Source organism: Phoca vitulina, unplaced genomic scaffold (genome assembly GCF_004348235.1).
Source record: "Phoca vitulina isolate PV1807 unplaced genomic scaffold, GSC_HSeal_1.0 scaffold1, whole genome shotgun sequence".
In the NCBI taxonomy this organism is placed as follows: domain Eukaryota; kingdom Metazoa; phylum Chordata; class Mammalia; order Carnivora; family Phocidae; genus Phoca; species Phoca vitulina.
In genome coordinates, this window is record NW_022589704.1 from 1,300,662 (window position 1) to 1,317,508 (window position 16,847).

Consider the following 16,847-nt stretch of genomic DNA (forward strand, 5'->3'; position numbering starts at 1 on the left):
TGGACCTCCAGCTGCCTAGATGCGCATGCCCGCCCTCCCCAGCCCAGGTTCCACAGTGCCGACATGAGCCCCTCTGACCGGTCTCCTGCAAGCTGCAGGTGGTACCCTAAATGTGTGCTGAGGTGAGGGGCGCCACCCTCGGGGGTCCCTGGGGCTCGAGACTCCTCCTGAGAGATGGGGGCCTGGCTCCTCGTCCCCTCCCCCAGAGGATTCATCCAGCTGGTCCTCACGGAGGTGGTGAACTCAGGTTCCCCGGGAGGGGACGCTTGTCTGGGGCCCACAGCGGGACCGGCACCCACACATCACATCGAGGAACTCCTATGGCCTGGGGGCTCCTCGGGGGTCTCACACACAGCCCTCGAGTCCTCCTCTTCCTTCAGGACCCTCTGCTCCATTCTGGCCCTGCTGCCTGGCTCCTGGCCCCGAGGAGGGGCGTCTCTTGCACGGCCCCCCGGCTCTCGCCATTCTCACACCCCTGAGTGTTTGACACGTCAGCTCAGCAAACACACAGAAGTGGAAGCGGTCCTTGGCTATGTCTCTCGGTGTCTCGGCCCGGCTGGCAGAACCTGAGGCACCCCCGCCCCAGGCTGCCTTGTGGAAACACAGCCCAGCGCTTACGGGAAGAGGCTCAGACGTGCCCCTCATGGCTGCGAGGATTGGCCCTTGGCCCCAGACTCCAGTCCTGTTCCTACGGCCCTTCCCCATCTGACCCTCAGTGAGAGCTTCGTAAACGTCCATTCCCCTACACTTGGTCATTTTCTAGAGGGAGGCTGGGTGTGGACGCTGTTGGGAGGAGCTGAATGGACAGATTCTTCTCGGGCCCTGGCGCTGATCCAGGCTCGGACGCCCTCGGACGGGGCTCTGTCTGTGGCGGGGGTGTGGGCACCCGCCCTCCTCTGCATCTCTGCAAACCATTGCCCTGAACCCCTTATCCTGCTACTCTCAAAAACCCAGTGGGCTCTGCTGTTCTGGAAAATTCCCCCAGGAAAATGAATCCCATGCCTTCCTGAGATGTACTTTTACAGCGGAGTTTAAGATGAAGGTATTCATGCACTCACTGTACATAATTTTGAAAAAGAACAAAATAAATTTAAAACAAATTAAATGCCTAGAAACGCTCTATTTACACTAGGCCACTTTTGTAGTGGGAGGGGGCTCACTTTCTCGTGCTCAGCTTGCCAGGTGTTTGCCTAGGTCATGGCGATCACTTGGCGTCGATTGGTATTTGAGCGGATGCCAGAACCTTCCTGGGTCCCTGACAGAAGCACAGACAGACCAGAGCCACACGCCATCACGCACTCCTTCTCTGAGTGCTCCTGGACACTCGGAGTTTGTCTCCCATTCCAATTTTTTTTAAAGATTTTATTTTTTTAAAGTCATGTCTATATCCAAGGGGCTCGAACTCACAACCCCAAGATCAAGAGTCGCACGCTCCACCGACTGAGCCGCCCGGGTGCCCTTCAATTTTTTTTTTTTTAGTGAACGTTGGAAGAAAGGATTTCTGAAGCCGTTTGACCTTACAGGTGCAGGAAGCTGCTGGCCTTCATCAGCACGGCCTGTGAGCAGGTGTGTTTGGTTTAGCTGCAGCTTAAATCAAACATTTTCTGTGGTGATTCTAGAGCAGATTTCTTTTCATCGGCTCTGCCTGACGTCCAGGGAGCTGCTTGTCACCTGCTGTGCAGGCCCCACGGCCCTCCTGGGTGGCCCTCGGCGGGAGTTCCCGGGACAGTTCCCGGCACCCTCATGGATGAGAGGACCTCGCTGCCCCCACGCCTCTGTGCAGCGTGGTTCATGCTGAGCACCCGCTTCCTCCTGGGTGCCCCGAATCGACAGCAGGCAGGGGTGCCCCGGGCCCAGCCCCCGATAAAAACCCTGGGCGCTGCGTCTCTCCCGGGCTCCCCTGAAGACAGCACCTCACACGTCGTCACGCCTGGTGGTGGCCTGTGTAACTCCAGGGGGAGGGGCCCTGGAAGCTCAGCCCCGGTCCCCCGACTTCTCCCTTCCTGTGCGTTGCACCATTTCTCTGTTGTGAATCCCAGCTGGGGGCACGGCCTCTGCTGAGTCTGGGGGGGCCCTAGTGAGTCACCGAGCCGGGTGGTCCTGGGGACCCTGACAAGTATGCACAATTGCCTTCTTAAAACTGAGGAAATTTAATGTTTTCCCCGAGCACCGCAAATCTGTGATCAGACCCACATTCCTGTCCTCCATGAGACCAACTTCGGCCTCATTTGTTTCCCATTCTGGGAGAGTTTCTGATGTTTTGCTTCATTAATTCATGCTCTTGTTTGTCTTCTCCGTGTCAACCGTATGAGAGTAAATGGTTATGAACAAGACGGTGGGAGGATGCTCCAGCACGCGGCTGGAAAGGGACCCACGTAGCTGGAAGCCGTGGCCTCGGGGAAGTACATTCAAGCGGGGGCGCAGGCAGGCTGGGAAGCTTCCTGGCAGAAGCACATCTGAGCCAAGATCTGACGGGGAGAAAGGTTAACCAGGGCCGAGAAGGTGGGCTGCAGTGTGGGCCAGGCCCACCGAGCAGGGCATAATCAGGAGCAGAGGAAGACCCATTTGGGGTTTATTCCAAGAGCCCCGCAGAATCACAGACTTTACCTCCAGCAACCACGGATCCCAGCAAGGACAATCCTTTGAGAACTGGCTGGGAAAGGGAGGGGGCTTTTCCTGGGTGACCTCTTGTGCTGGAGGGCAGAGGGTCCCAAACATGAGCATAAGAATGCGCAGATGTTCCGGCTCAGGAAGGCTGGGGTGGGCCTGAGAATCTACATTTCTGGCAGGCGTGAATCGGCAGGGAGCCCGAGCAGGCCAGGCTTCTCAGTGGACCCACGGGAGGGGAAGGTTCAGAGTGGGTATGTCTGGGGTCGGAGGTCAGTGCTTGGACCCCACCTTGCCCAGGGAGTGGCCGGCCCGGGGACTGGACTGGACAGAGAAGGTGCCACCACCGGGCCCCGGCCCCACGGGGAAACAGTGACACCCGGTGGCCAGACGGAGGGCCCACGGGAGCTGCATGTTCTCCTCCCTCAGAACAAAGCTTTCTTGTTCTTCCGGCCGGAGAAAGCCACACAGGCCGCTTGCTGCGGGTGGGGCAGAGGCGAGGGTGGCAGCTCTGTGGGCCAGGCCGCCGGCTCGGCAGGACGTCCCAGGAGGCAGCTGGAGACTCCCTGTGCCGCACGACAGCGCTCTGGCCGTGAGCCGGGGGCATCGACCCGCTGTGGCCCGAGTCTGTGGGGCCCACCAGAGGGAGGGTGATGCAGGGAAGGACGGGTGATTATCTGCATGTCACCTCCAGCGGGAGTCTCGATGGAAATCTCCAGGCGCAGGGGCAGAGCTCCGCCGGCCTCCACAGCCATCCCCACGCCCTCGTCGCTTTGACCCGGGCGCCCGCCTCCAACCCCCAACCCCCAACTCCCACTTGTCTAATTTTGCTGGAGAGTTGTTTTTTTTTTTAAGAGTTTATTTATTTATTTTTGAGAGAGAGAGAGAAAGCGCGCAAGCATGGGGGCAGAGCGGCTTAACCACCCAGGCGCCCCTTGTGGAGAGTTTTAAAGCAAATCCTACACATTGTGTCACTTCACCCCGACCTTCCCGCGTGCATCTAAACAAGCAGACGTTTTCTCCCGGAGCCCGATGCCATTTTTATCCTTAACAAAACTGAAACACATGCCTCAGTCGCATCTGGTAGCCTGTCCAGAGACAGATTTGCCCAAGTTGTCTAAAAAATGTCTCTTCGAAGGGGGTTTGTTCGAGCTGGGATTTAGACAATGTCCCGATGCTGTCGTGAGAGCAATCGCCACCCTCTCCTATGTATGTACTTACTTATGTACACGTGTACGTGCATGTGTGTACATATGTGCACACGTGTGTCTGTCTGTCTGCATGTACGGAGGTACCCCACCCCCTTGTTTTTCCCACACCACTGATGTCTTAAAGAACCCAGGTCTCGGCCTGTAATGCTCTGCCTTCAGGGCTCAGTGTTGCCCTCTGTGGGTTTCCCCACTCGTGTCCCTCTGTCCCCGTGGGCCCTGAAGCTCCCGTGTACATCTACCAGCTTCATTCCATCCTGGTTCTGTTTTTGTCTTTTATAGATTTCGCCCCAGAGTCGGGACCAGGCGGGGCTGGGTGCTTCCTCACACATGGCACTGGATGCGTGGGTCAGGAGGTGCCCCCCTCAGTGACGCTGAGGTGAGGAGGTTGTGGGGACAACTTGTCAGTCCTTATTTCCCAACCGCAACAAACTCTTCCGCGTCGTACAACAGATGGTTTTGAGGGCAGGAGGGCACACCTGGGACAGGTGAATGGAGGGGCTGCTGATTCCATTTGAATCGGGGCATGAGATCCATAAAGGGTCCTGGGGTCTTCTGGCCTGAAGGAGGGAACTGAGCCCACTGGGGAGAGGCGATTACCCAGAGGCCTGGAGTGAGGGGTAGCTCTAGGACGGAGGCCAGTTTTCTGCTGCCCCTGGCCATCTGGCCAGTCTTTGCTCCCTGAGTCTCTCTCTCCTGCAACCCTGGGCACAGACTTCCTGTCCCAGGAGCCTCTGGGCAGAGGGGAGGGGGGCCAAGGTTGCAGGGCAGGAAGGTCACTTCTCCCAGGGTATGAGGCTTGGGGCCCAAGGCCAGGTGTGGTTTCCTGGTGGGAAAGGTAAAAGTACTACAAGAAGGGTCAGCCCAGGGCAGGAGACATCCCCTTCCTCAGAACAGAGTCCTCCCCCCGGGCTCAGCCTTTCACTCTGTCACCCTGGAAGACCCGAGTGTCAGCTCCCGGCCCTCATTGTCCCCCTGCCTCTGCTCTGCTTTGGTGGGGGTCCTGGGAGCTTCTGCACATCCTTTCTGTCCTGCCCCTGCCCTTCAGACCTGGTATGTGTGGGTGGAGGGGTGCTCTGCAATTAAGGGTATCTTGCTGACCTCTCCCTGTGCACCTGCTCCCAGGGAGCTGTCGCCAGTGGGGCTACTGAGCTCCTGAGACTCCAGACATGGCCCAGGAGGCCGCAGCCAAGGCCTGGGGAGACACCAGGGCGATGTCGGGACCCCTGGCAGGAAGCCTGCTCTCACCACCTGGCCGGGAGCACAGGTAACAGGGAGTGCTGGGGGTCCTGGGACACCCTCTTCTGCCAGATCCGTCTGGGAGGGGCTGGATGCCAAAGCCCAGGTGGGAAGTGGGTTCCTGTGTATTCTAGAAGCCCAGGAGTAGTGAGTGGGCTTTCGGTGCGCCCTGTCCTTGTACTTTACAGAACTTAACTCAGCCAATCTTTGAATCCCCTGGAGGAAAGTCTACTATTATTCTCCATTTACAGATGAGGGAATTGAGGCATGGGGCAGGTCATCTGCCTGGACCTATCTCTACTGGGCCACTGGGCCACAATGTGCTTGCATCAGGAGCTATCAGTGGTGACCAGTGGGGCTCCCTGCCCTCGGCCCCAGGTGGGCACGCAGAGGAAGAAAGCTTCAGGCCATTCTGAGGTGGGTGCTGGCCGTCAGGGCCCCGGCTGGGATCCCCCCAGGAGGTGGGCAGGTCTGCTCTGCTGGGCCAGGGCCCTGGGCCTCCTGGGAAGGGGCCTGGGCCAGGCAGAGGCCACTCCTCGAGGCAGATGGGGGCCTTGTGCTGCTTGTGGTTGATGCACAGCACTTACCCGTCACTTCTAGGTATGTTCTGGGCTCTCCCTCTTTTTCTCCTTGTTCCCAGAAAGTGGCTTAGACCCCAAGGTCACTGGGATCTCATCCCTGGCTGACCTGGCTGAGGGAGCATGCTCTGTCAGGACCCGCACAGGTCACACCCCAGTCCCTGAATCCCCCTTGTTCACCCCTTCCTCCCCTCCACCATTGCCTAGGGTGCCCCTTCACGCAGCCCCTCCACTTCACCCACTTTCCCCCAGCGCTTGCACCTGGGGGCGGGGGGGGGGGGGGCGCGGCCTCATCCTGAGGAGGCCTGAAGCCCCGGGGAAAGCGATGCTCAGTATGGTCAGCTCGCTCTAGCTCCTGGTGAAGTTTAGCAAACAGCACCGTCACCATCCCTGGGACTTGCCCTGGCCTCCTGGGTCCTTCACACATCTTCTCGAATAACCAATGAGAGAGGAATTGATCCCCAAACTCCTTCCTCCAAGGTCAGTCTCTCTTCTGCCAAGATCTAAGAAAAGATTTAATTTCAGCCACTTTTGCTGCCAGTTTCAGTTTTGCGATGTCATCCTCTGCCCTCCGAGTCCGCATGCCATGTTTTCCTGGCTGAAGCAGAACTGAAGACTCTGATGGGGCCCCCCCCTGCCATGGAGAGCTCAGCCTCCCCAGGGAGTCCGAAGAGTTTGCACCTGATGTGCACAAGGGGTCCCAAATGATTGACTGAGTCCTTACGAAAATGGCAAGCACATTATCCTGTGGAAAGAAACACAAGTTTGGGAGGGGGGAACACAGACGGGAAGATCCTGACACCAACATGTGGAGGAGAATGAATGACTCCTGAGAACAATAATCATGCGTCGGGGACGTAGCCTCAGGATGTCACAGGAGTGCCTACAGGGGAGGGGGCTCCTGGAGGCCTGAGTGGAGCCAGCCGTGGACACGCTCATGGCCAATAACAGAATGTCGGTTGGCTGCATTTGGGATGTGCATGCAGGGGCGGCCACTGGGCCTGATACGCTCACGTGATATCAGAGGAGAAGGAAGTTTGTTCACACTTTAGTGGAACAGAAGCCAAACACCCTTGCAAACGCAGCCGCCCCTGGCAGAAATCAATGGGGGAGTCCAGAGGCCTCCACCGCGATCAGGATTCGGGGCGCTCCGGTGAGGCTCAGGCCCGGGGGTTTCTCGGAGCTCCCCACGGGGTTCTCGATGTAGCCATGAAGGAGACCCAGGATTTTACAGGGTCCCGATGTCTCGGATGTCACCAGGACCACCTCCAGTGGATGACACTAATCGAGGCTCAGTGCAGAACTCAGTTCGGCTGGCTTGAGCAGAAAGGGATCTATGGCAGGGCGCTGATCGCTATTCTGGATCATTGGCAGGACGGAAGACGCAGACCTTCTTAGGCTTCTGGGAACGACGCAAAGCCCACGGACCTGGGCCACCTCAGCAGCTGCTGCCCTGCCACCCCAGGAAGGGCCATCAACCACGGGAGCCCGTTACCTTCAAAACCCCTGTGAGTTCATGGTGTTGACAGCAACGGCGTCTGGGACACGGAGGCTCTCGCTCTGCAGCCTCCGCAGGTCGGGGAAGCACATGGGGTGGAACGAGTCGATGCGCAGATCCCTGCGCTCATCAACCTTAATGGCCAGGTACAAAACAGCATAGTGGGCTGAACGCAGACCCCAAGGGTATCAGGGTCTCAGCCCCGGAACTGTGACTGTTACCTTAAAAAGTGAAGTGTTTGTAGGTGTGACTAGTCAAGGCCCCTGAGGGGGCACCTTACCCTGGATGGCCCAGGTGGTCCCTAATGCCATCACAGGGTCCTTATAGGAGGGAGACGGAAGGTGAGCAGACACAAAGAGAAGGCCAGGGACTTCATGGCGACAGATGCCCCACATTGGGCTTTCACGATGGAGGCAGGGGCTGCGAGCAGATCATGTGGCCCCAGAGCTGAGAGGGAAGGTTCTCCCGGAGACTCTGGAGGGACCCTGCCGACACCCAAACCTCCGTGTTTGAAACACCACATTTGTGGGGAGTTGTTACACCAGCCCCAGGAGGCCAGAACCTGTGGTTCAGGAGCGGTCGGCAGAAATGACGGATGCAAACGCACTCAGACATGGGTCACAGTGGGGGGGGGGGCGGCCCTGGAGCCCCCGCCTGACTCGGGGTGCAGCCCCCCAGCAAAGGCCGCCCTCGCTGTTCTGAGTCCTCATGGCACGTTTCACAGTCTCATCCTTCTTCATAGTTTTTCAACATTTAGTTCATTTTCTAAAACATCTCAAAGTTAATATCTTCTTTTATAAACAGACAAACACACTGAAGCGTGGACTGAACATTGAGAGAGATTTCAATATTGCAGATGGGGGTCTGTGATCTTTCACAAATGTCATAGACATTTTCTCCTGGCTGGATTTTCTTTTGCCCTTTAACTCTGTCACCGGTCGATTTTGTCCTAGTCAAGTTCCAGATTTTGGCCTGGCCACATCTGCTGGGCTTGTTCTTGTGGCTTCAGGATCCTTCCTGCTCCAGAAAGGTTTTCCACCTCATGATCTGCTCACTTGCCAAAAGCCCTGCTTCCTAACACTGTCCCGCTGGGGACTGGGATTTCGGGAGGACATAAACATGCAGTCTATCAGCACCCTGTGAGAAAATCTCGGATGACTAACATTTTCTTCGAAAGTTGTCCATTTTTTTAGATTTTCACATTTTATATAAATATTTAAAGTATTTGTTTCTGTAACTCTATCTCCTCATTTTCAAATAACGAATCCTTTTTTCCTCAGTCTGAATTGTGTTTATTTTCTGTTCCATAACTTCAGGGCTTACCTCTTCTCTTTGACTCTCCGTTGCACTCTGTTGTTGTTGTTACTTACTATCTGAACTCCGATGTTGAATATAGAGGTCAATCATTTTCAGTCTTTCTTGAATTCTTATCAAAGCAGGTAAGGCCTGCGTCTGCCTCTTGGAACACAGCGGCCGGACTCCCTGGTGGTGATAAGGACTGGCTCCTTCATCTCCTCCTTTGCTTCCTCCTCTAAACAAATACATTCTTAATTTCCAAGGTGCTTGGTGTTTTCTCCTTGGGCTATGCTTCTCTGTTTCATTTTCCTTTTTATTACCTTGGACTCAGAAAAAGATGATCTGTATGATTTCTTCTTTGAATAATTTACTGATGTTTGGGGGAGGGGCTTGAGGCCTAATTAAAATTATGTCAATGTTCATGGGCCTTTGTGAGGGGCCGGCATGTATCACTGGGGGTCCCCTCAGGAAACTCATTGGCACACTGAAGTGGGGTATTGCAGAGTCCATGAAGGGCATCTACTCAAGGTGGCAGGGGCTGAGAGCCCACGGAGGGAGGGTGAACCCCAGCAGTCAGCTGCACTGAGGATCCTTGCCTGTCCTGGAGGGCACAGGGAGGGGACCATACTGGAACCGGGAGTAGGCGTGGAGGGACCAAAGCCCTCCACAAGCATGGCAACGGACTAGGGGTACTCTGAAAGGGGGGAGACTAGGGAAACCTGCCCCCACCTGCACCCCGCCCTCTCCTCCTGCCTTCTCATCCTGCTGGAGTCTCCCACTGGCTGAAACCAGCCCAGGACGGAGGGAGGCCAGCCTCCAGGGACAGAGTAGACAGAGGCTGACTGGGGAGGAGGGGCCAGGTCAGCAGGGGGTCCCTCCTGCAGACCCCCAGGCACTGCACGGCAGGATGTCCCCCCTGCCTTCACTGCAAACCCTTGTGGAAGTGCCTGTCTTCACTAAGACGACTCGGGCCATCGCCCAGGCAGCAGCTGGCCGCGTGCTGGACTCCTCTGCACACGGGACCCCCAAGCAGCCTCTAGTCCCCAGCCCTTTCCCCAGCTTTAGGTCAGGCTGACCACACAGTCCATCCCAGAGTCACTGGGGAGCGTTCCATCTGCTTTCTTCCCACCCTCACCCCAGCTCAGGGGGCAGTGGGAGTGCCCTGACTTATTAGTACCACCTAACCGCATATTAAGGATACAGAGAGGGACAACCCTTCATGTTCCCTCACCCTACACGCCCCAGACCCAGCTCAGAACTTGTAGGGTCTTTGTGGATGCGCAGAGGAGGGAAAGCCACAGCGGGGTCAGGAGGGGTGAAAGGGAAGCTCCACGTGGGGGCTCTGATTGACCTTGAAGGAGCCAGCGACTTCCTTCTGGTCGGGTCATGGAAGGAGCCCCCGGAAGCAGCTGCTCTGTGGCCATGGTCCCCCACAATGGGCTCTGGCCTCAGCCCAGCTGCTGAGCTGCCAGCCAGACACTGAGTCAGCAACTGGCTGGCGAGCAGAGCCCCGCAGAGCTGTCCACACGCAGTGCAGGTCCCCTCTGGGCCTCCCAGGCCAGGAGCTCAGGGGCCCATTCACTTGGGGCCTTGCCAATCTCCACCCCACTCTGCTCTGTCCCACCCGTGGCTCCAGGTTTCCAAGTCTGAGGCCCAGCAATACCTGTCTCCTGCAGGTCATTTCACTCCTTCATAAAATAATACAGAACTTCGGTCGTACCTCCTGGGTGATTCAGCAGTGACGTGAGATTAGGTATTGCTAATCCATTCTTACAAATAGATTTCTGGGCCTCATTTCAGCCCTGTCGGCTCTCCAGGAGAGGGGCTGGGAGGGTGCTGCCAACGAGGCTTCCATTAATTAAAGCCTGGCCTGGGCACCCGGAACCTGCTTCCCCCACCCACCCAAAGGGGCTGCCTCACCCCCTGTGGCTCTGGCCCCTGAGAAGCCCCTGGAGTCCAGAAACGAGTTTTCAGCCAAGGGTCTCACTGGGACCGACTTCATGCACCCTGATCTTCTGGGGTCTTTTCGAGTCTCTTAGCCTCGGTTTCCTCATGTGCAAAATGGGGTTGAAAATTGTGCTTCCCTGTGCAAGAGAGTATGAGTAAACCCAAGCTCAGTTATTCAAAGGTAAGCACTTTGCAAGTTCTGAATTCTGATGCAGGGGCTGGGAGGGCCCAGGTTCCTGGTGAGAATTAGGAGCAGGTGTCTGGAGGCTGGGCCTGAGGCTCTCTGCCTGGCTGCCCCTCTGTGTTCCCACGTGCCCAGTGTCAGGCTGCCCTCAGGTCACTCTGGTCGACAGTCCCAGGCCCTAGGACCTGAGTCCGTGGCCAGCTGCTGGGCCCCAGCCCTACTGCATATGCTGGGCCAGTGTCTGGAGCTCTGCTGGGCCTCCTTCCACTGCACCCAGACCTGTGACGGCTGTTCGCACACCACCCCATCTCCGCAGCCCCATGCAGGGCAGGAAACCTGTCTACAGCCTTGCCGAGGCTCCTGAATGCTCTGTACACGGGCTGGCCTACCAGCCTGGGAGTCTGTGCCCAGACAGCCTGGTTCTCAGCTTACACGCTGCCTGTTGGCTCCTTTGTTTTACTTTTCCCCAAACCCAAACAAAGACATTGTCCCCACTTTAAACACAAGGACCTGAGACTCTTAGGGGATGGAACAGATAAGAACTCAGGATGGGAATGTTCCATCCAGTGGTGAAGGCAGAAAAGCTGAATGGAGGAGGCATCCTAAAAAGGCTCTGGAGGGTAGGAATTCTCCGTTTTAAGGAAAGACTGCAGAAGCTAAAGAAAGTGTAACCAACAGAGTGGGCGAGGCCTGCAATGGTGCAGCTGGGCAGGCCTCTAGAGGAAGTAAGGGAGGACCCGGTGGGCAAGGGAGCTTCTGCCAGACAGAGGAGCTCTGTGGCCACAGGATCCAAGGTCTAGATCAGCGAAACTGTCCCACAGAGGTCACCCTTGGGGCCTGGACCTGCAAGAGCCAGCTGAGCAAAGCTGGGAAGAAAAGGGTCCGTGCTGGGCCAGGAGGATCCTGCCCCAACACCAACGCATTGCCTTGCAGCAAGTCCTTCCCTGGGTTTCCCGTCATGGCCTCAGCTTCCCTATCTGTAGGATGCGGCTGAGGGCCTTCCAGCGTCGGGTCTGGAACCGGGCCGCGATGCAGCTCGAGCCCACAGGGTCCCCGCGGCTGCGCACCCCCGCCGCAGGAGAGCCCGACAAAGGCCAGCGCCCGGCAGGCGCGCAGCGGTCGTTGGGGATGCGCCGCGCGGCTCCGGGCTCCGCTGCGCGGGCCGGACACGCCCCGCCGTTGCTGTGGCAGCGGCGTCCCCCCGCGGCGCGCGGAGCCCGGAACCTCGCCGCGGGGTTGCCAAGGCAACCGGGGGCGCCGACTCCGAGCGAGACCCGCACTGGGCGGGGCCTCCATGGGCGGGGCTCGTGTCCCCCAGGCGCTGGCGGCAGAATGCCGGTGGTCCCTGCACGGCCCAGGGCGCGGGCCGGGGTGCGAGGCCTTGCAGCATCTTACAGATTGCGCCTGTCTCCTTAGACATCCCCGCATCCCGCTCCCGGGGCTCCCACCCAAGGGGAAGGGCAGCCAAGGTCTCCCTAATTGGGGCAGGCGACAGCTGTCCCAGCACCCCCCCAACTGTCCAATGTCACTTCTTTTCAGGTAACCTGTCTTGTCACTCTGCCTTCTATTTATGATGATGATGATGATGATGATGATGATGATGTATTTCTGGTGTTCTGCAGGTTTGGTTTTATTTTTCCTGTTTGGGATTATGTTGATTTCTCATTGAGCGTTTCTATCTGCAGTTCTGGAAAATTCTAAGCCCATATTTATTCAAATATTGCTTCAATGTCTCTCTATTCCTCCTTCTGGAATTTCAAGAATTTTTCCCAAGCTCAGGTCACAGGCTTCCACCCGGTTTCCCGCTTTCTCCCCGACCCCACGCCCCTCCTCTGCTTTTCTGCTGTGTGCTGGCCTCCCCTAGACTTCCATACCCGCCAAGCAGGAGCCTTGTGGCTCGCTTTTCTTTCCAACTTTGCTCAAAGGTGACCCCAGTTGGACAGTCACTTTCCTGAGCTGGTCCTGCCATCCTGGTGCCCACAGAGCTCCCCAGCTGACCAGAACCTCCTTCCCCACTTTATTCTCCAGGTCCCCTCTGCACCTGCCAAGTTGCTGTCCAGACATTACAATCCCTGCTCATCCTGAGTGGCTCAACTTGGCCGCGGCCGTCACCATAGTTTTGAATTTCCTCTTGGCTTGTGGCACTTAGGTGGTTTATCTTTTCTGTTTGCAAGCTTGGTTTGTGTATTTTGAATTTTGTGATAGATTTTTCCACAATTTATTTTTATTAAGTTAAATCATTTGAAATTACCATTTTTTGTAGGTCAAAATAGCTAAACATTAGCAATTTCATGATTTAACCTAATATTTGGAGTGGTTGGGGCTCTTTCTAGATTGTTTTGCTATGCAGAAGTCTACAGCTCTGATAGGATTTTAAAACCTTTTTATTTCTAATATAGTATTTATTAACATTGTAAATTCAGAATGGTACAAAGAGAAAGTAAAAATGAAAATGGGTCTTAATCTCTACTTTTAGAGCCATTGATACAAAAAAAAAATACACCTAAATAAGATTAGAAAATTCAAACTGTGCATACCGAAAGACTATATATATTTTTTAATAATGAAGGCATCCCCAGCCCCCACCCCCAAAAGTAGCCTGAACCTTGGCAAACACTGTCTCCAGTTTTTTGTGCTTCCTTTCAGGAAAAAAAGAGAGGGGGTAGATATCATGCACACACTTCTGTGCCCCTTTTAAGTAATTTAACATCATGGTGATCTTTGCACATCAGCACATAACTTTGAGACTCACTGATTTTAATAAGAGTCAGAAAAATCTTTCCTGTATATACCCCAATTCATTCATCCAGTACCCGTGGGGGAACACCTGGATTATCTCCAGGTTTTGGGGCAAATTTTTGTGTGTAGAAACCACAAGCAAATATCTAGCCATGGGCTTACTGAATCAAGGATAGGAGCACTTTTGGGGCACCTGGCTGGCTCAGTTGGTAGAGCATGCAACTCTTGATCTGGGGGTGGTGGATTTGAGCCCCACATGAAAAAGGACAGGAGCACTTTAAATGTGGAAACATTGTTGACAGACTGCCTTGCAGAAAAATAGTGCTTCTTTCCCTGGACACTGCCACATTGTGGAGGGGTGCATTTCCCCACAGCCTGGTCTCACTGGATATCACCAGACATTTATATTTTGCACAATCTGATAGGTCAAAAAAAAAATCTCACTATTTCGATCTGCGTTCCTTTAACTGCAATGACCTTTGCTTATTGACCCATTGTCTTTCTGTAAAGTGTCCCTTCATAGTATCTGGCCATTTCTCTGGTGGTTACTTATATTTTTTGCTCATAGTTTGTATAGGCTTTTTATAGTTTTAGAAAATTCCCTTCATCTTTCTATGTTCTGAAATATTTTTTCAGTATGGGGTTGGTCTTTCAATCTCGTTTATGATGTTTGGGCCATATAGATGTCTAGTTTTTCTACAGTCCATCGTGCTTCTTTACTGTTTTCAGGTTATGTGTCCTGATTTCTCCACACCAAGATATTGAATATGTCCAATCACACTTCATTCTACTTTCCTAAAGTTTCTTTTTTTTTCTTTTCTTTCTTTCTTCTTCTTTTTTTTTTTTTTTTTTTTTTTTTAACAAATAAGAGTTTACTTCATCAGAAATCTTTCCTGATGTCTTGTCAGGTGGTAGCCTGCTCTGTGTATCTCCCACGGTGGCCCACACCAGGTACTAAGTCATCTATTTTCCCCAAATTATTTTACATGATACCATAAACTTTTGATCTATTTCTTTCAGAATTTAGAACTTCAGCATTTCATCACATGTTTTAAGGTCTAACAGGGCAGATCCTCCTCCCTCATCTCCTTTTAAACAAATTTCCTGACTAGTCTTACATGTTTGTTTTTCCATGTGAACTTTTGTTGCTATTTTAATTAAGACAGCATCAAATGTGTACTTTTAATTTAGGGAAAACTGAACTTTTTACAATATCGCCTCTTCCTTTACAAGAGTATGCTGCGTTTTTCCATTACTTTACCTCTTTTTGGTGGATTTTTAGTTTTTCTGTATAATTTCTTTACAAATGAGAAACTTGCCCATTTCTTATGGTTTCTGGGTGTTTTATGTTTCTTAGTGCGATTGTGCTCAGACTCCTCCATTATAGGCTCCAACTGGTTACTGTCTGCTTTATGGAAACTGTTGTCTTCTCCGTGATGATGCTTCCTACCTGCCCCTAACTTACTGCTTCCCATGGCTTTTCACTCATCCCTAAAGTTTTCTAGGTAGACAATCACATTATCTGCAAATAATGATAATGTTGTTTCTTCCTTTCGAATATTCTCACCTTTTTTCTCTCATTTGTCATTGCAGGGGCTAACACTTCTGAGTGGAATGGAGGTGACCGTGCACATCCCTCATTGTCCCAGAAGTCCTCTTGTGGTTCCTCCGCTGTGGCACGTGGTCCATACAGGGCTCATCGTGGACCCAGGCCTGCTCTCAGCATTTCACATGTGAGGCCGGTCCTGCTCTTATCCCATCTGAGGAGCCGTGACGGACGTAGGGGGTGAATGAACTTACCTGGAGTCACACAGCTGATGGAGAGTGAAGCCCACAAAAGGGCAAAAGAAAGGGAATCAGAGTGTGGGTGGAAAGAACATAGGGGAGTGCGCTAGTGCAGAGCTAAGACGTGAAGGATCTGGTTGTTAGCCCTGTCTTGTTGTTGGGGGGAGGGGCCCTGAATCCCATCATCATGGAGTGGAGATTTAGACAGTACAAAAAGAGAAAGAGTTGCAGAGGATAGAAGGGGTAGGCGTCCTAAAGTCAGAAAAATATTAAAACTGAGAGGAGAAAATATTTAAAAACAATGAAGGTTAATTTTCCAGAATGAAAGAAAAATAAGCAACCTCAGATTATAGGCTTACAGGACAATCCACACCTTCAGAAAGTTCTAGAAGCATCCTGAGAGAAAGAACATGGAACAAGAAGCCAGTGGACACGGGAGTTCTCAACAGCATACCAGGAGACCACGAAGTAATTTAAAAAAAAATTTTTTTTAAGTACAAACTTTGTACCTAAAATTTTATATCCAGCCAAGTGGAAAGTATAATAAAAGTATTCTCAGGAATCTAAGGTCTCAGAATGTTTTTCCCCCCAAAACGCACATTTAAAAACGTTATATTTCATAAACAACAGAAATGCAGGAGAATCTTCAAGAGGGATGGAAAATAAGGTTGACCAAGTTCCTTGGAATGAGTATTAATTATTTTAAACAAAAGCAAGGACCAAAGAAAAGAGAAAGTATATCCACAATAACTCAGAACTATAGTCCTGGACAATATCAGTGCCTGCGAGTAAAGGATATGTGACCAGGCTGCAGAACTTGAACGTTAGGGAGAATACATAACTGCAGAGGGTACACAGGTTACATAAAAACAGTGTTAAATTCAGGGCAGTTGCCATAAGAATAAAAATAAGAACAAGGATAAAACAGAAGAAGAAAATTCACTATACTCAATAAGAAATAGAAAAAAGTAAATACAGTAAATAAAATTTTGAATAGGACAGCAGAACTAAGTCTCAATATGACAGTAATTACTATAAATGTAAGTGGATTAAATTCTAATTAAAAGGAAGAAACCAAAAAAGAGGTACAAACTGATTAGATTTTAAAATTCTAACAATGGGTAGCTTAAAAGAGAAATACTTGGGGCACCTGGGTGGCTCAGTCGTTAAGCGTCTGCCTTCAGCTCAGGTCACGATCCCAGGGTCCTGGGATCGAGTCCCGCATCGGGCTCCCTGCTCTGTGGGGAGCCTGCTTCTTCCTCTCCCTCTGCCCCTCCCCCTGCTTGTGCTCTCTCTCTCTCTCTCTCTGTCTCTTTCTGTCAAATGAATAAATAAAATCTTAAAAAGAGAGAGAGAGAGAGAGAGAGACACTTAAAAAAGATACAGAAAGTTTAGAATAAAAAGTTGGCAAAAGACATACTAGGCAAATATGAACCAAAGCAAACTAGATTGACATCTTAATATATGACATTCAAATTTAAGACAAAAAAAATAAAAACAAAAACAAAAACAAAGGACACCACATGCATACTGATGAAATGGGCCACAGAATGATCATGCACACCCATCAAAGTCATTTTAATACCTAAGAATATGTCTCAAGGCGTATCACGCAACATCTGCCAGAACTGCAGGGAGAGAGAGATATTTCAACAATCGTAACTGGAGGTTTTAATTTTAAAAATAATAATTTAATAGCTCAAGCATACAAAAACCTAGCAGAAATCTCCAAATCCTAATCAACATAATTAATTATCTTGAACTAT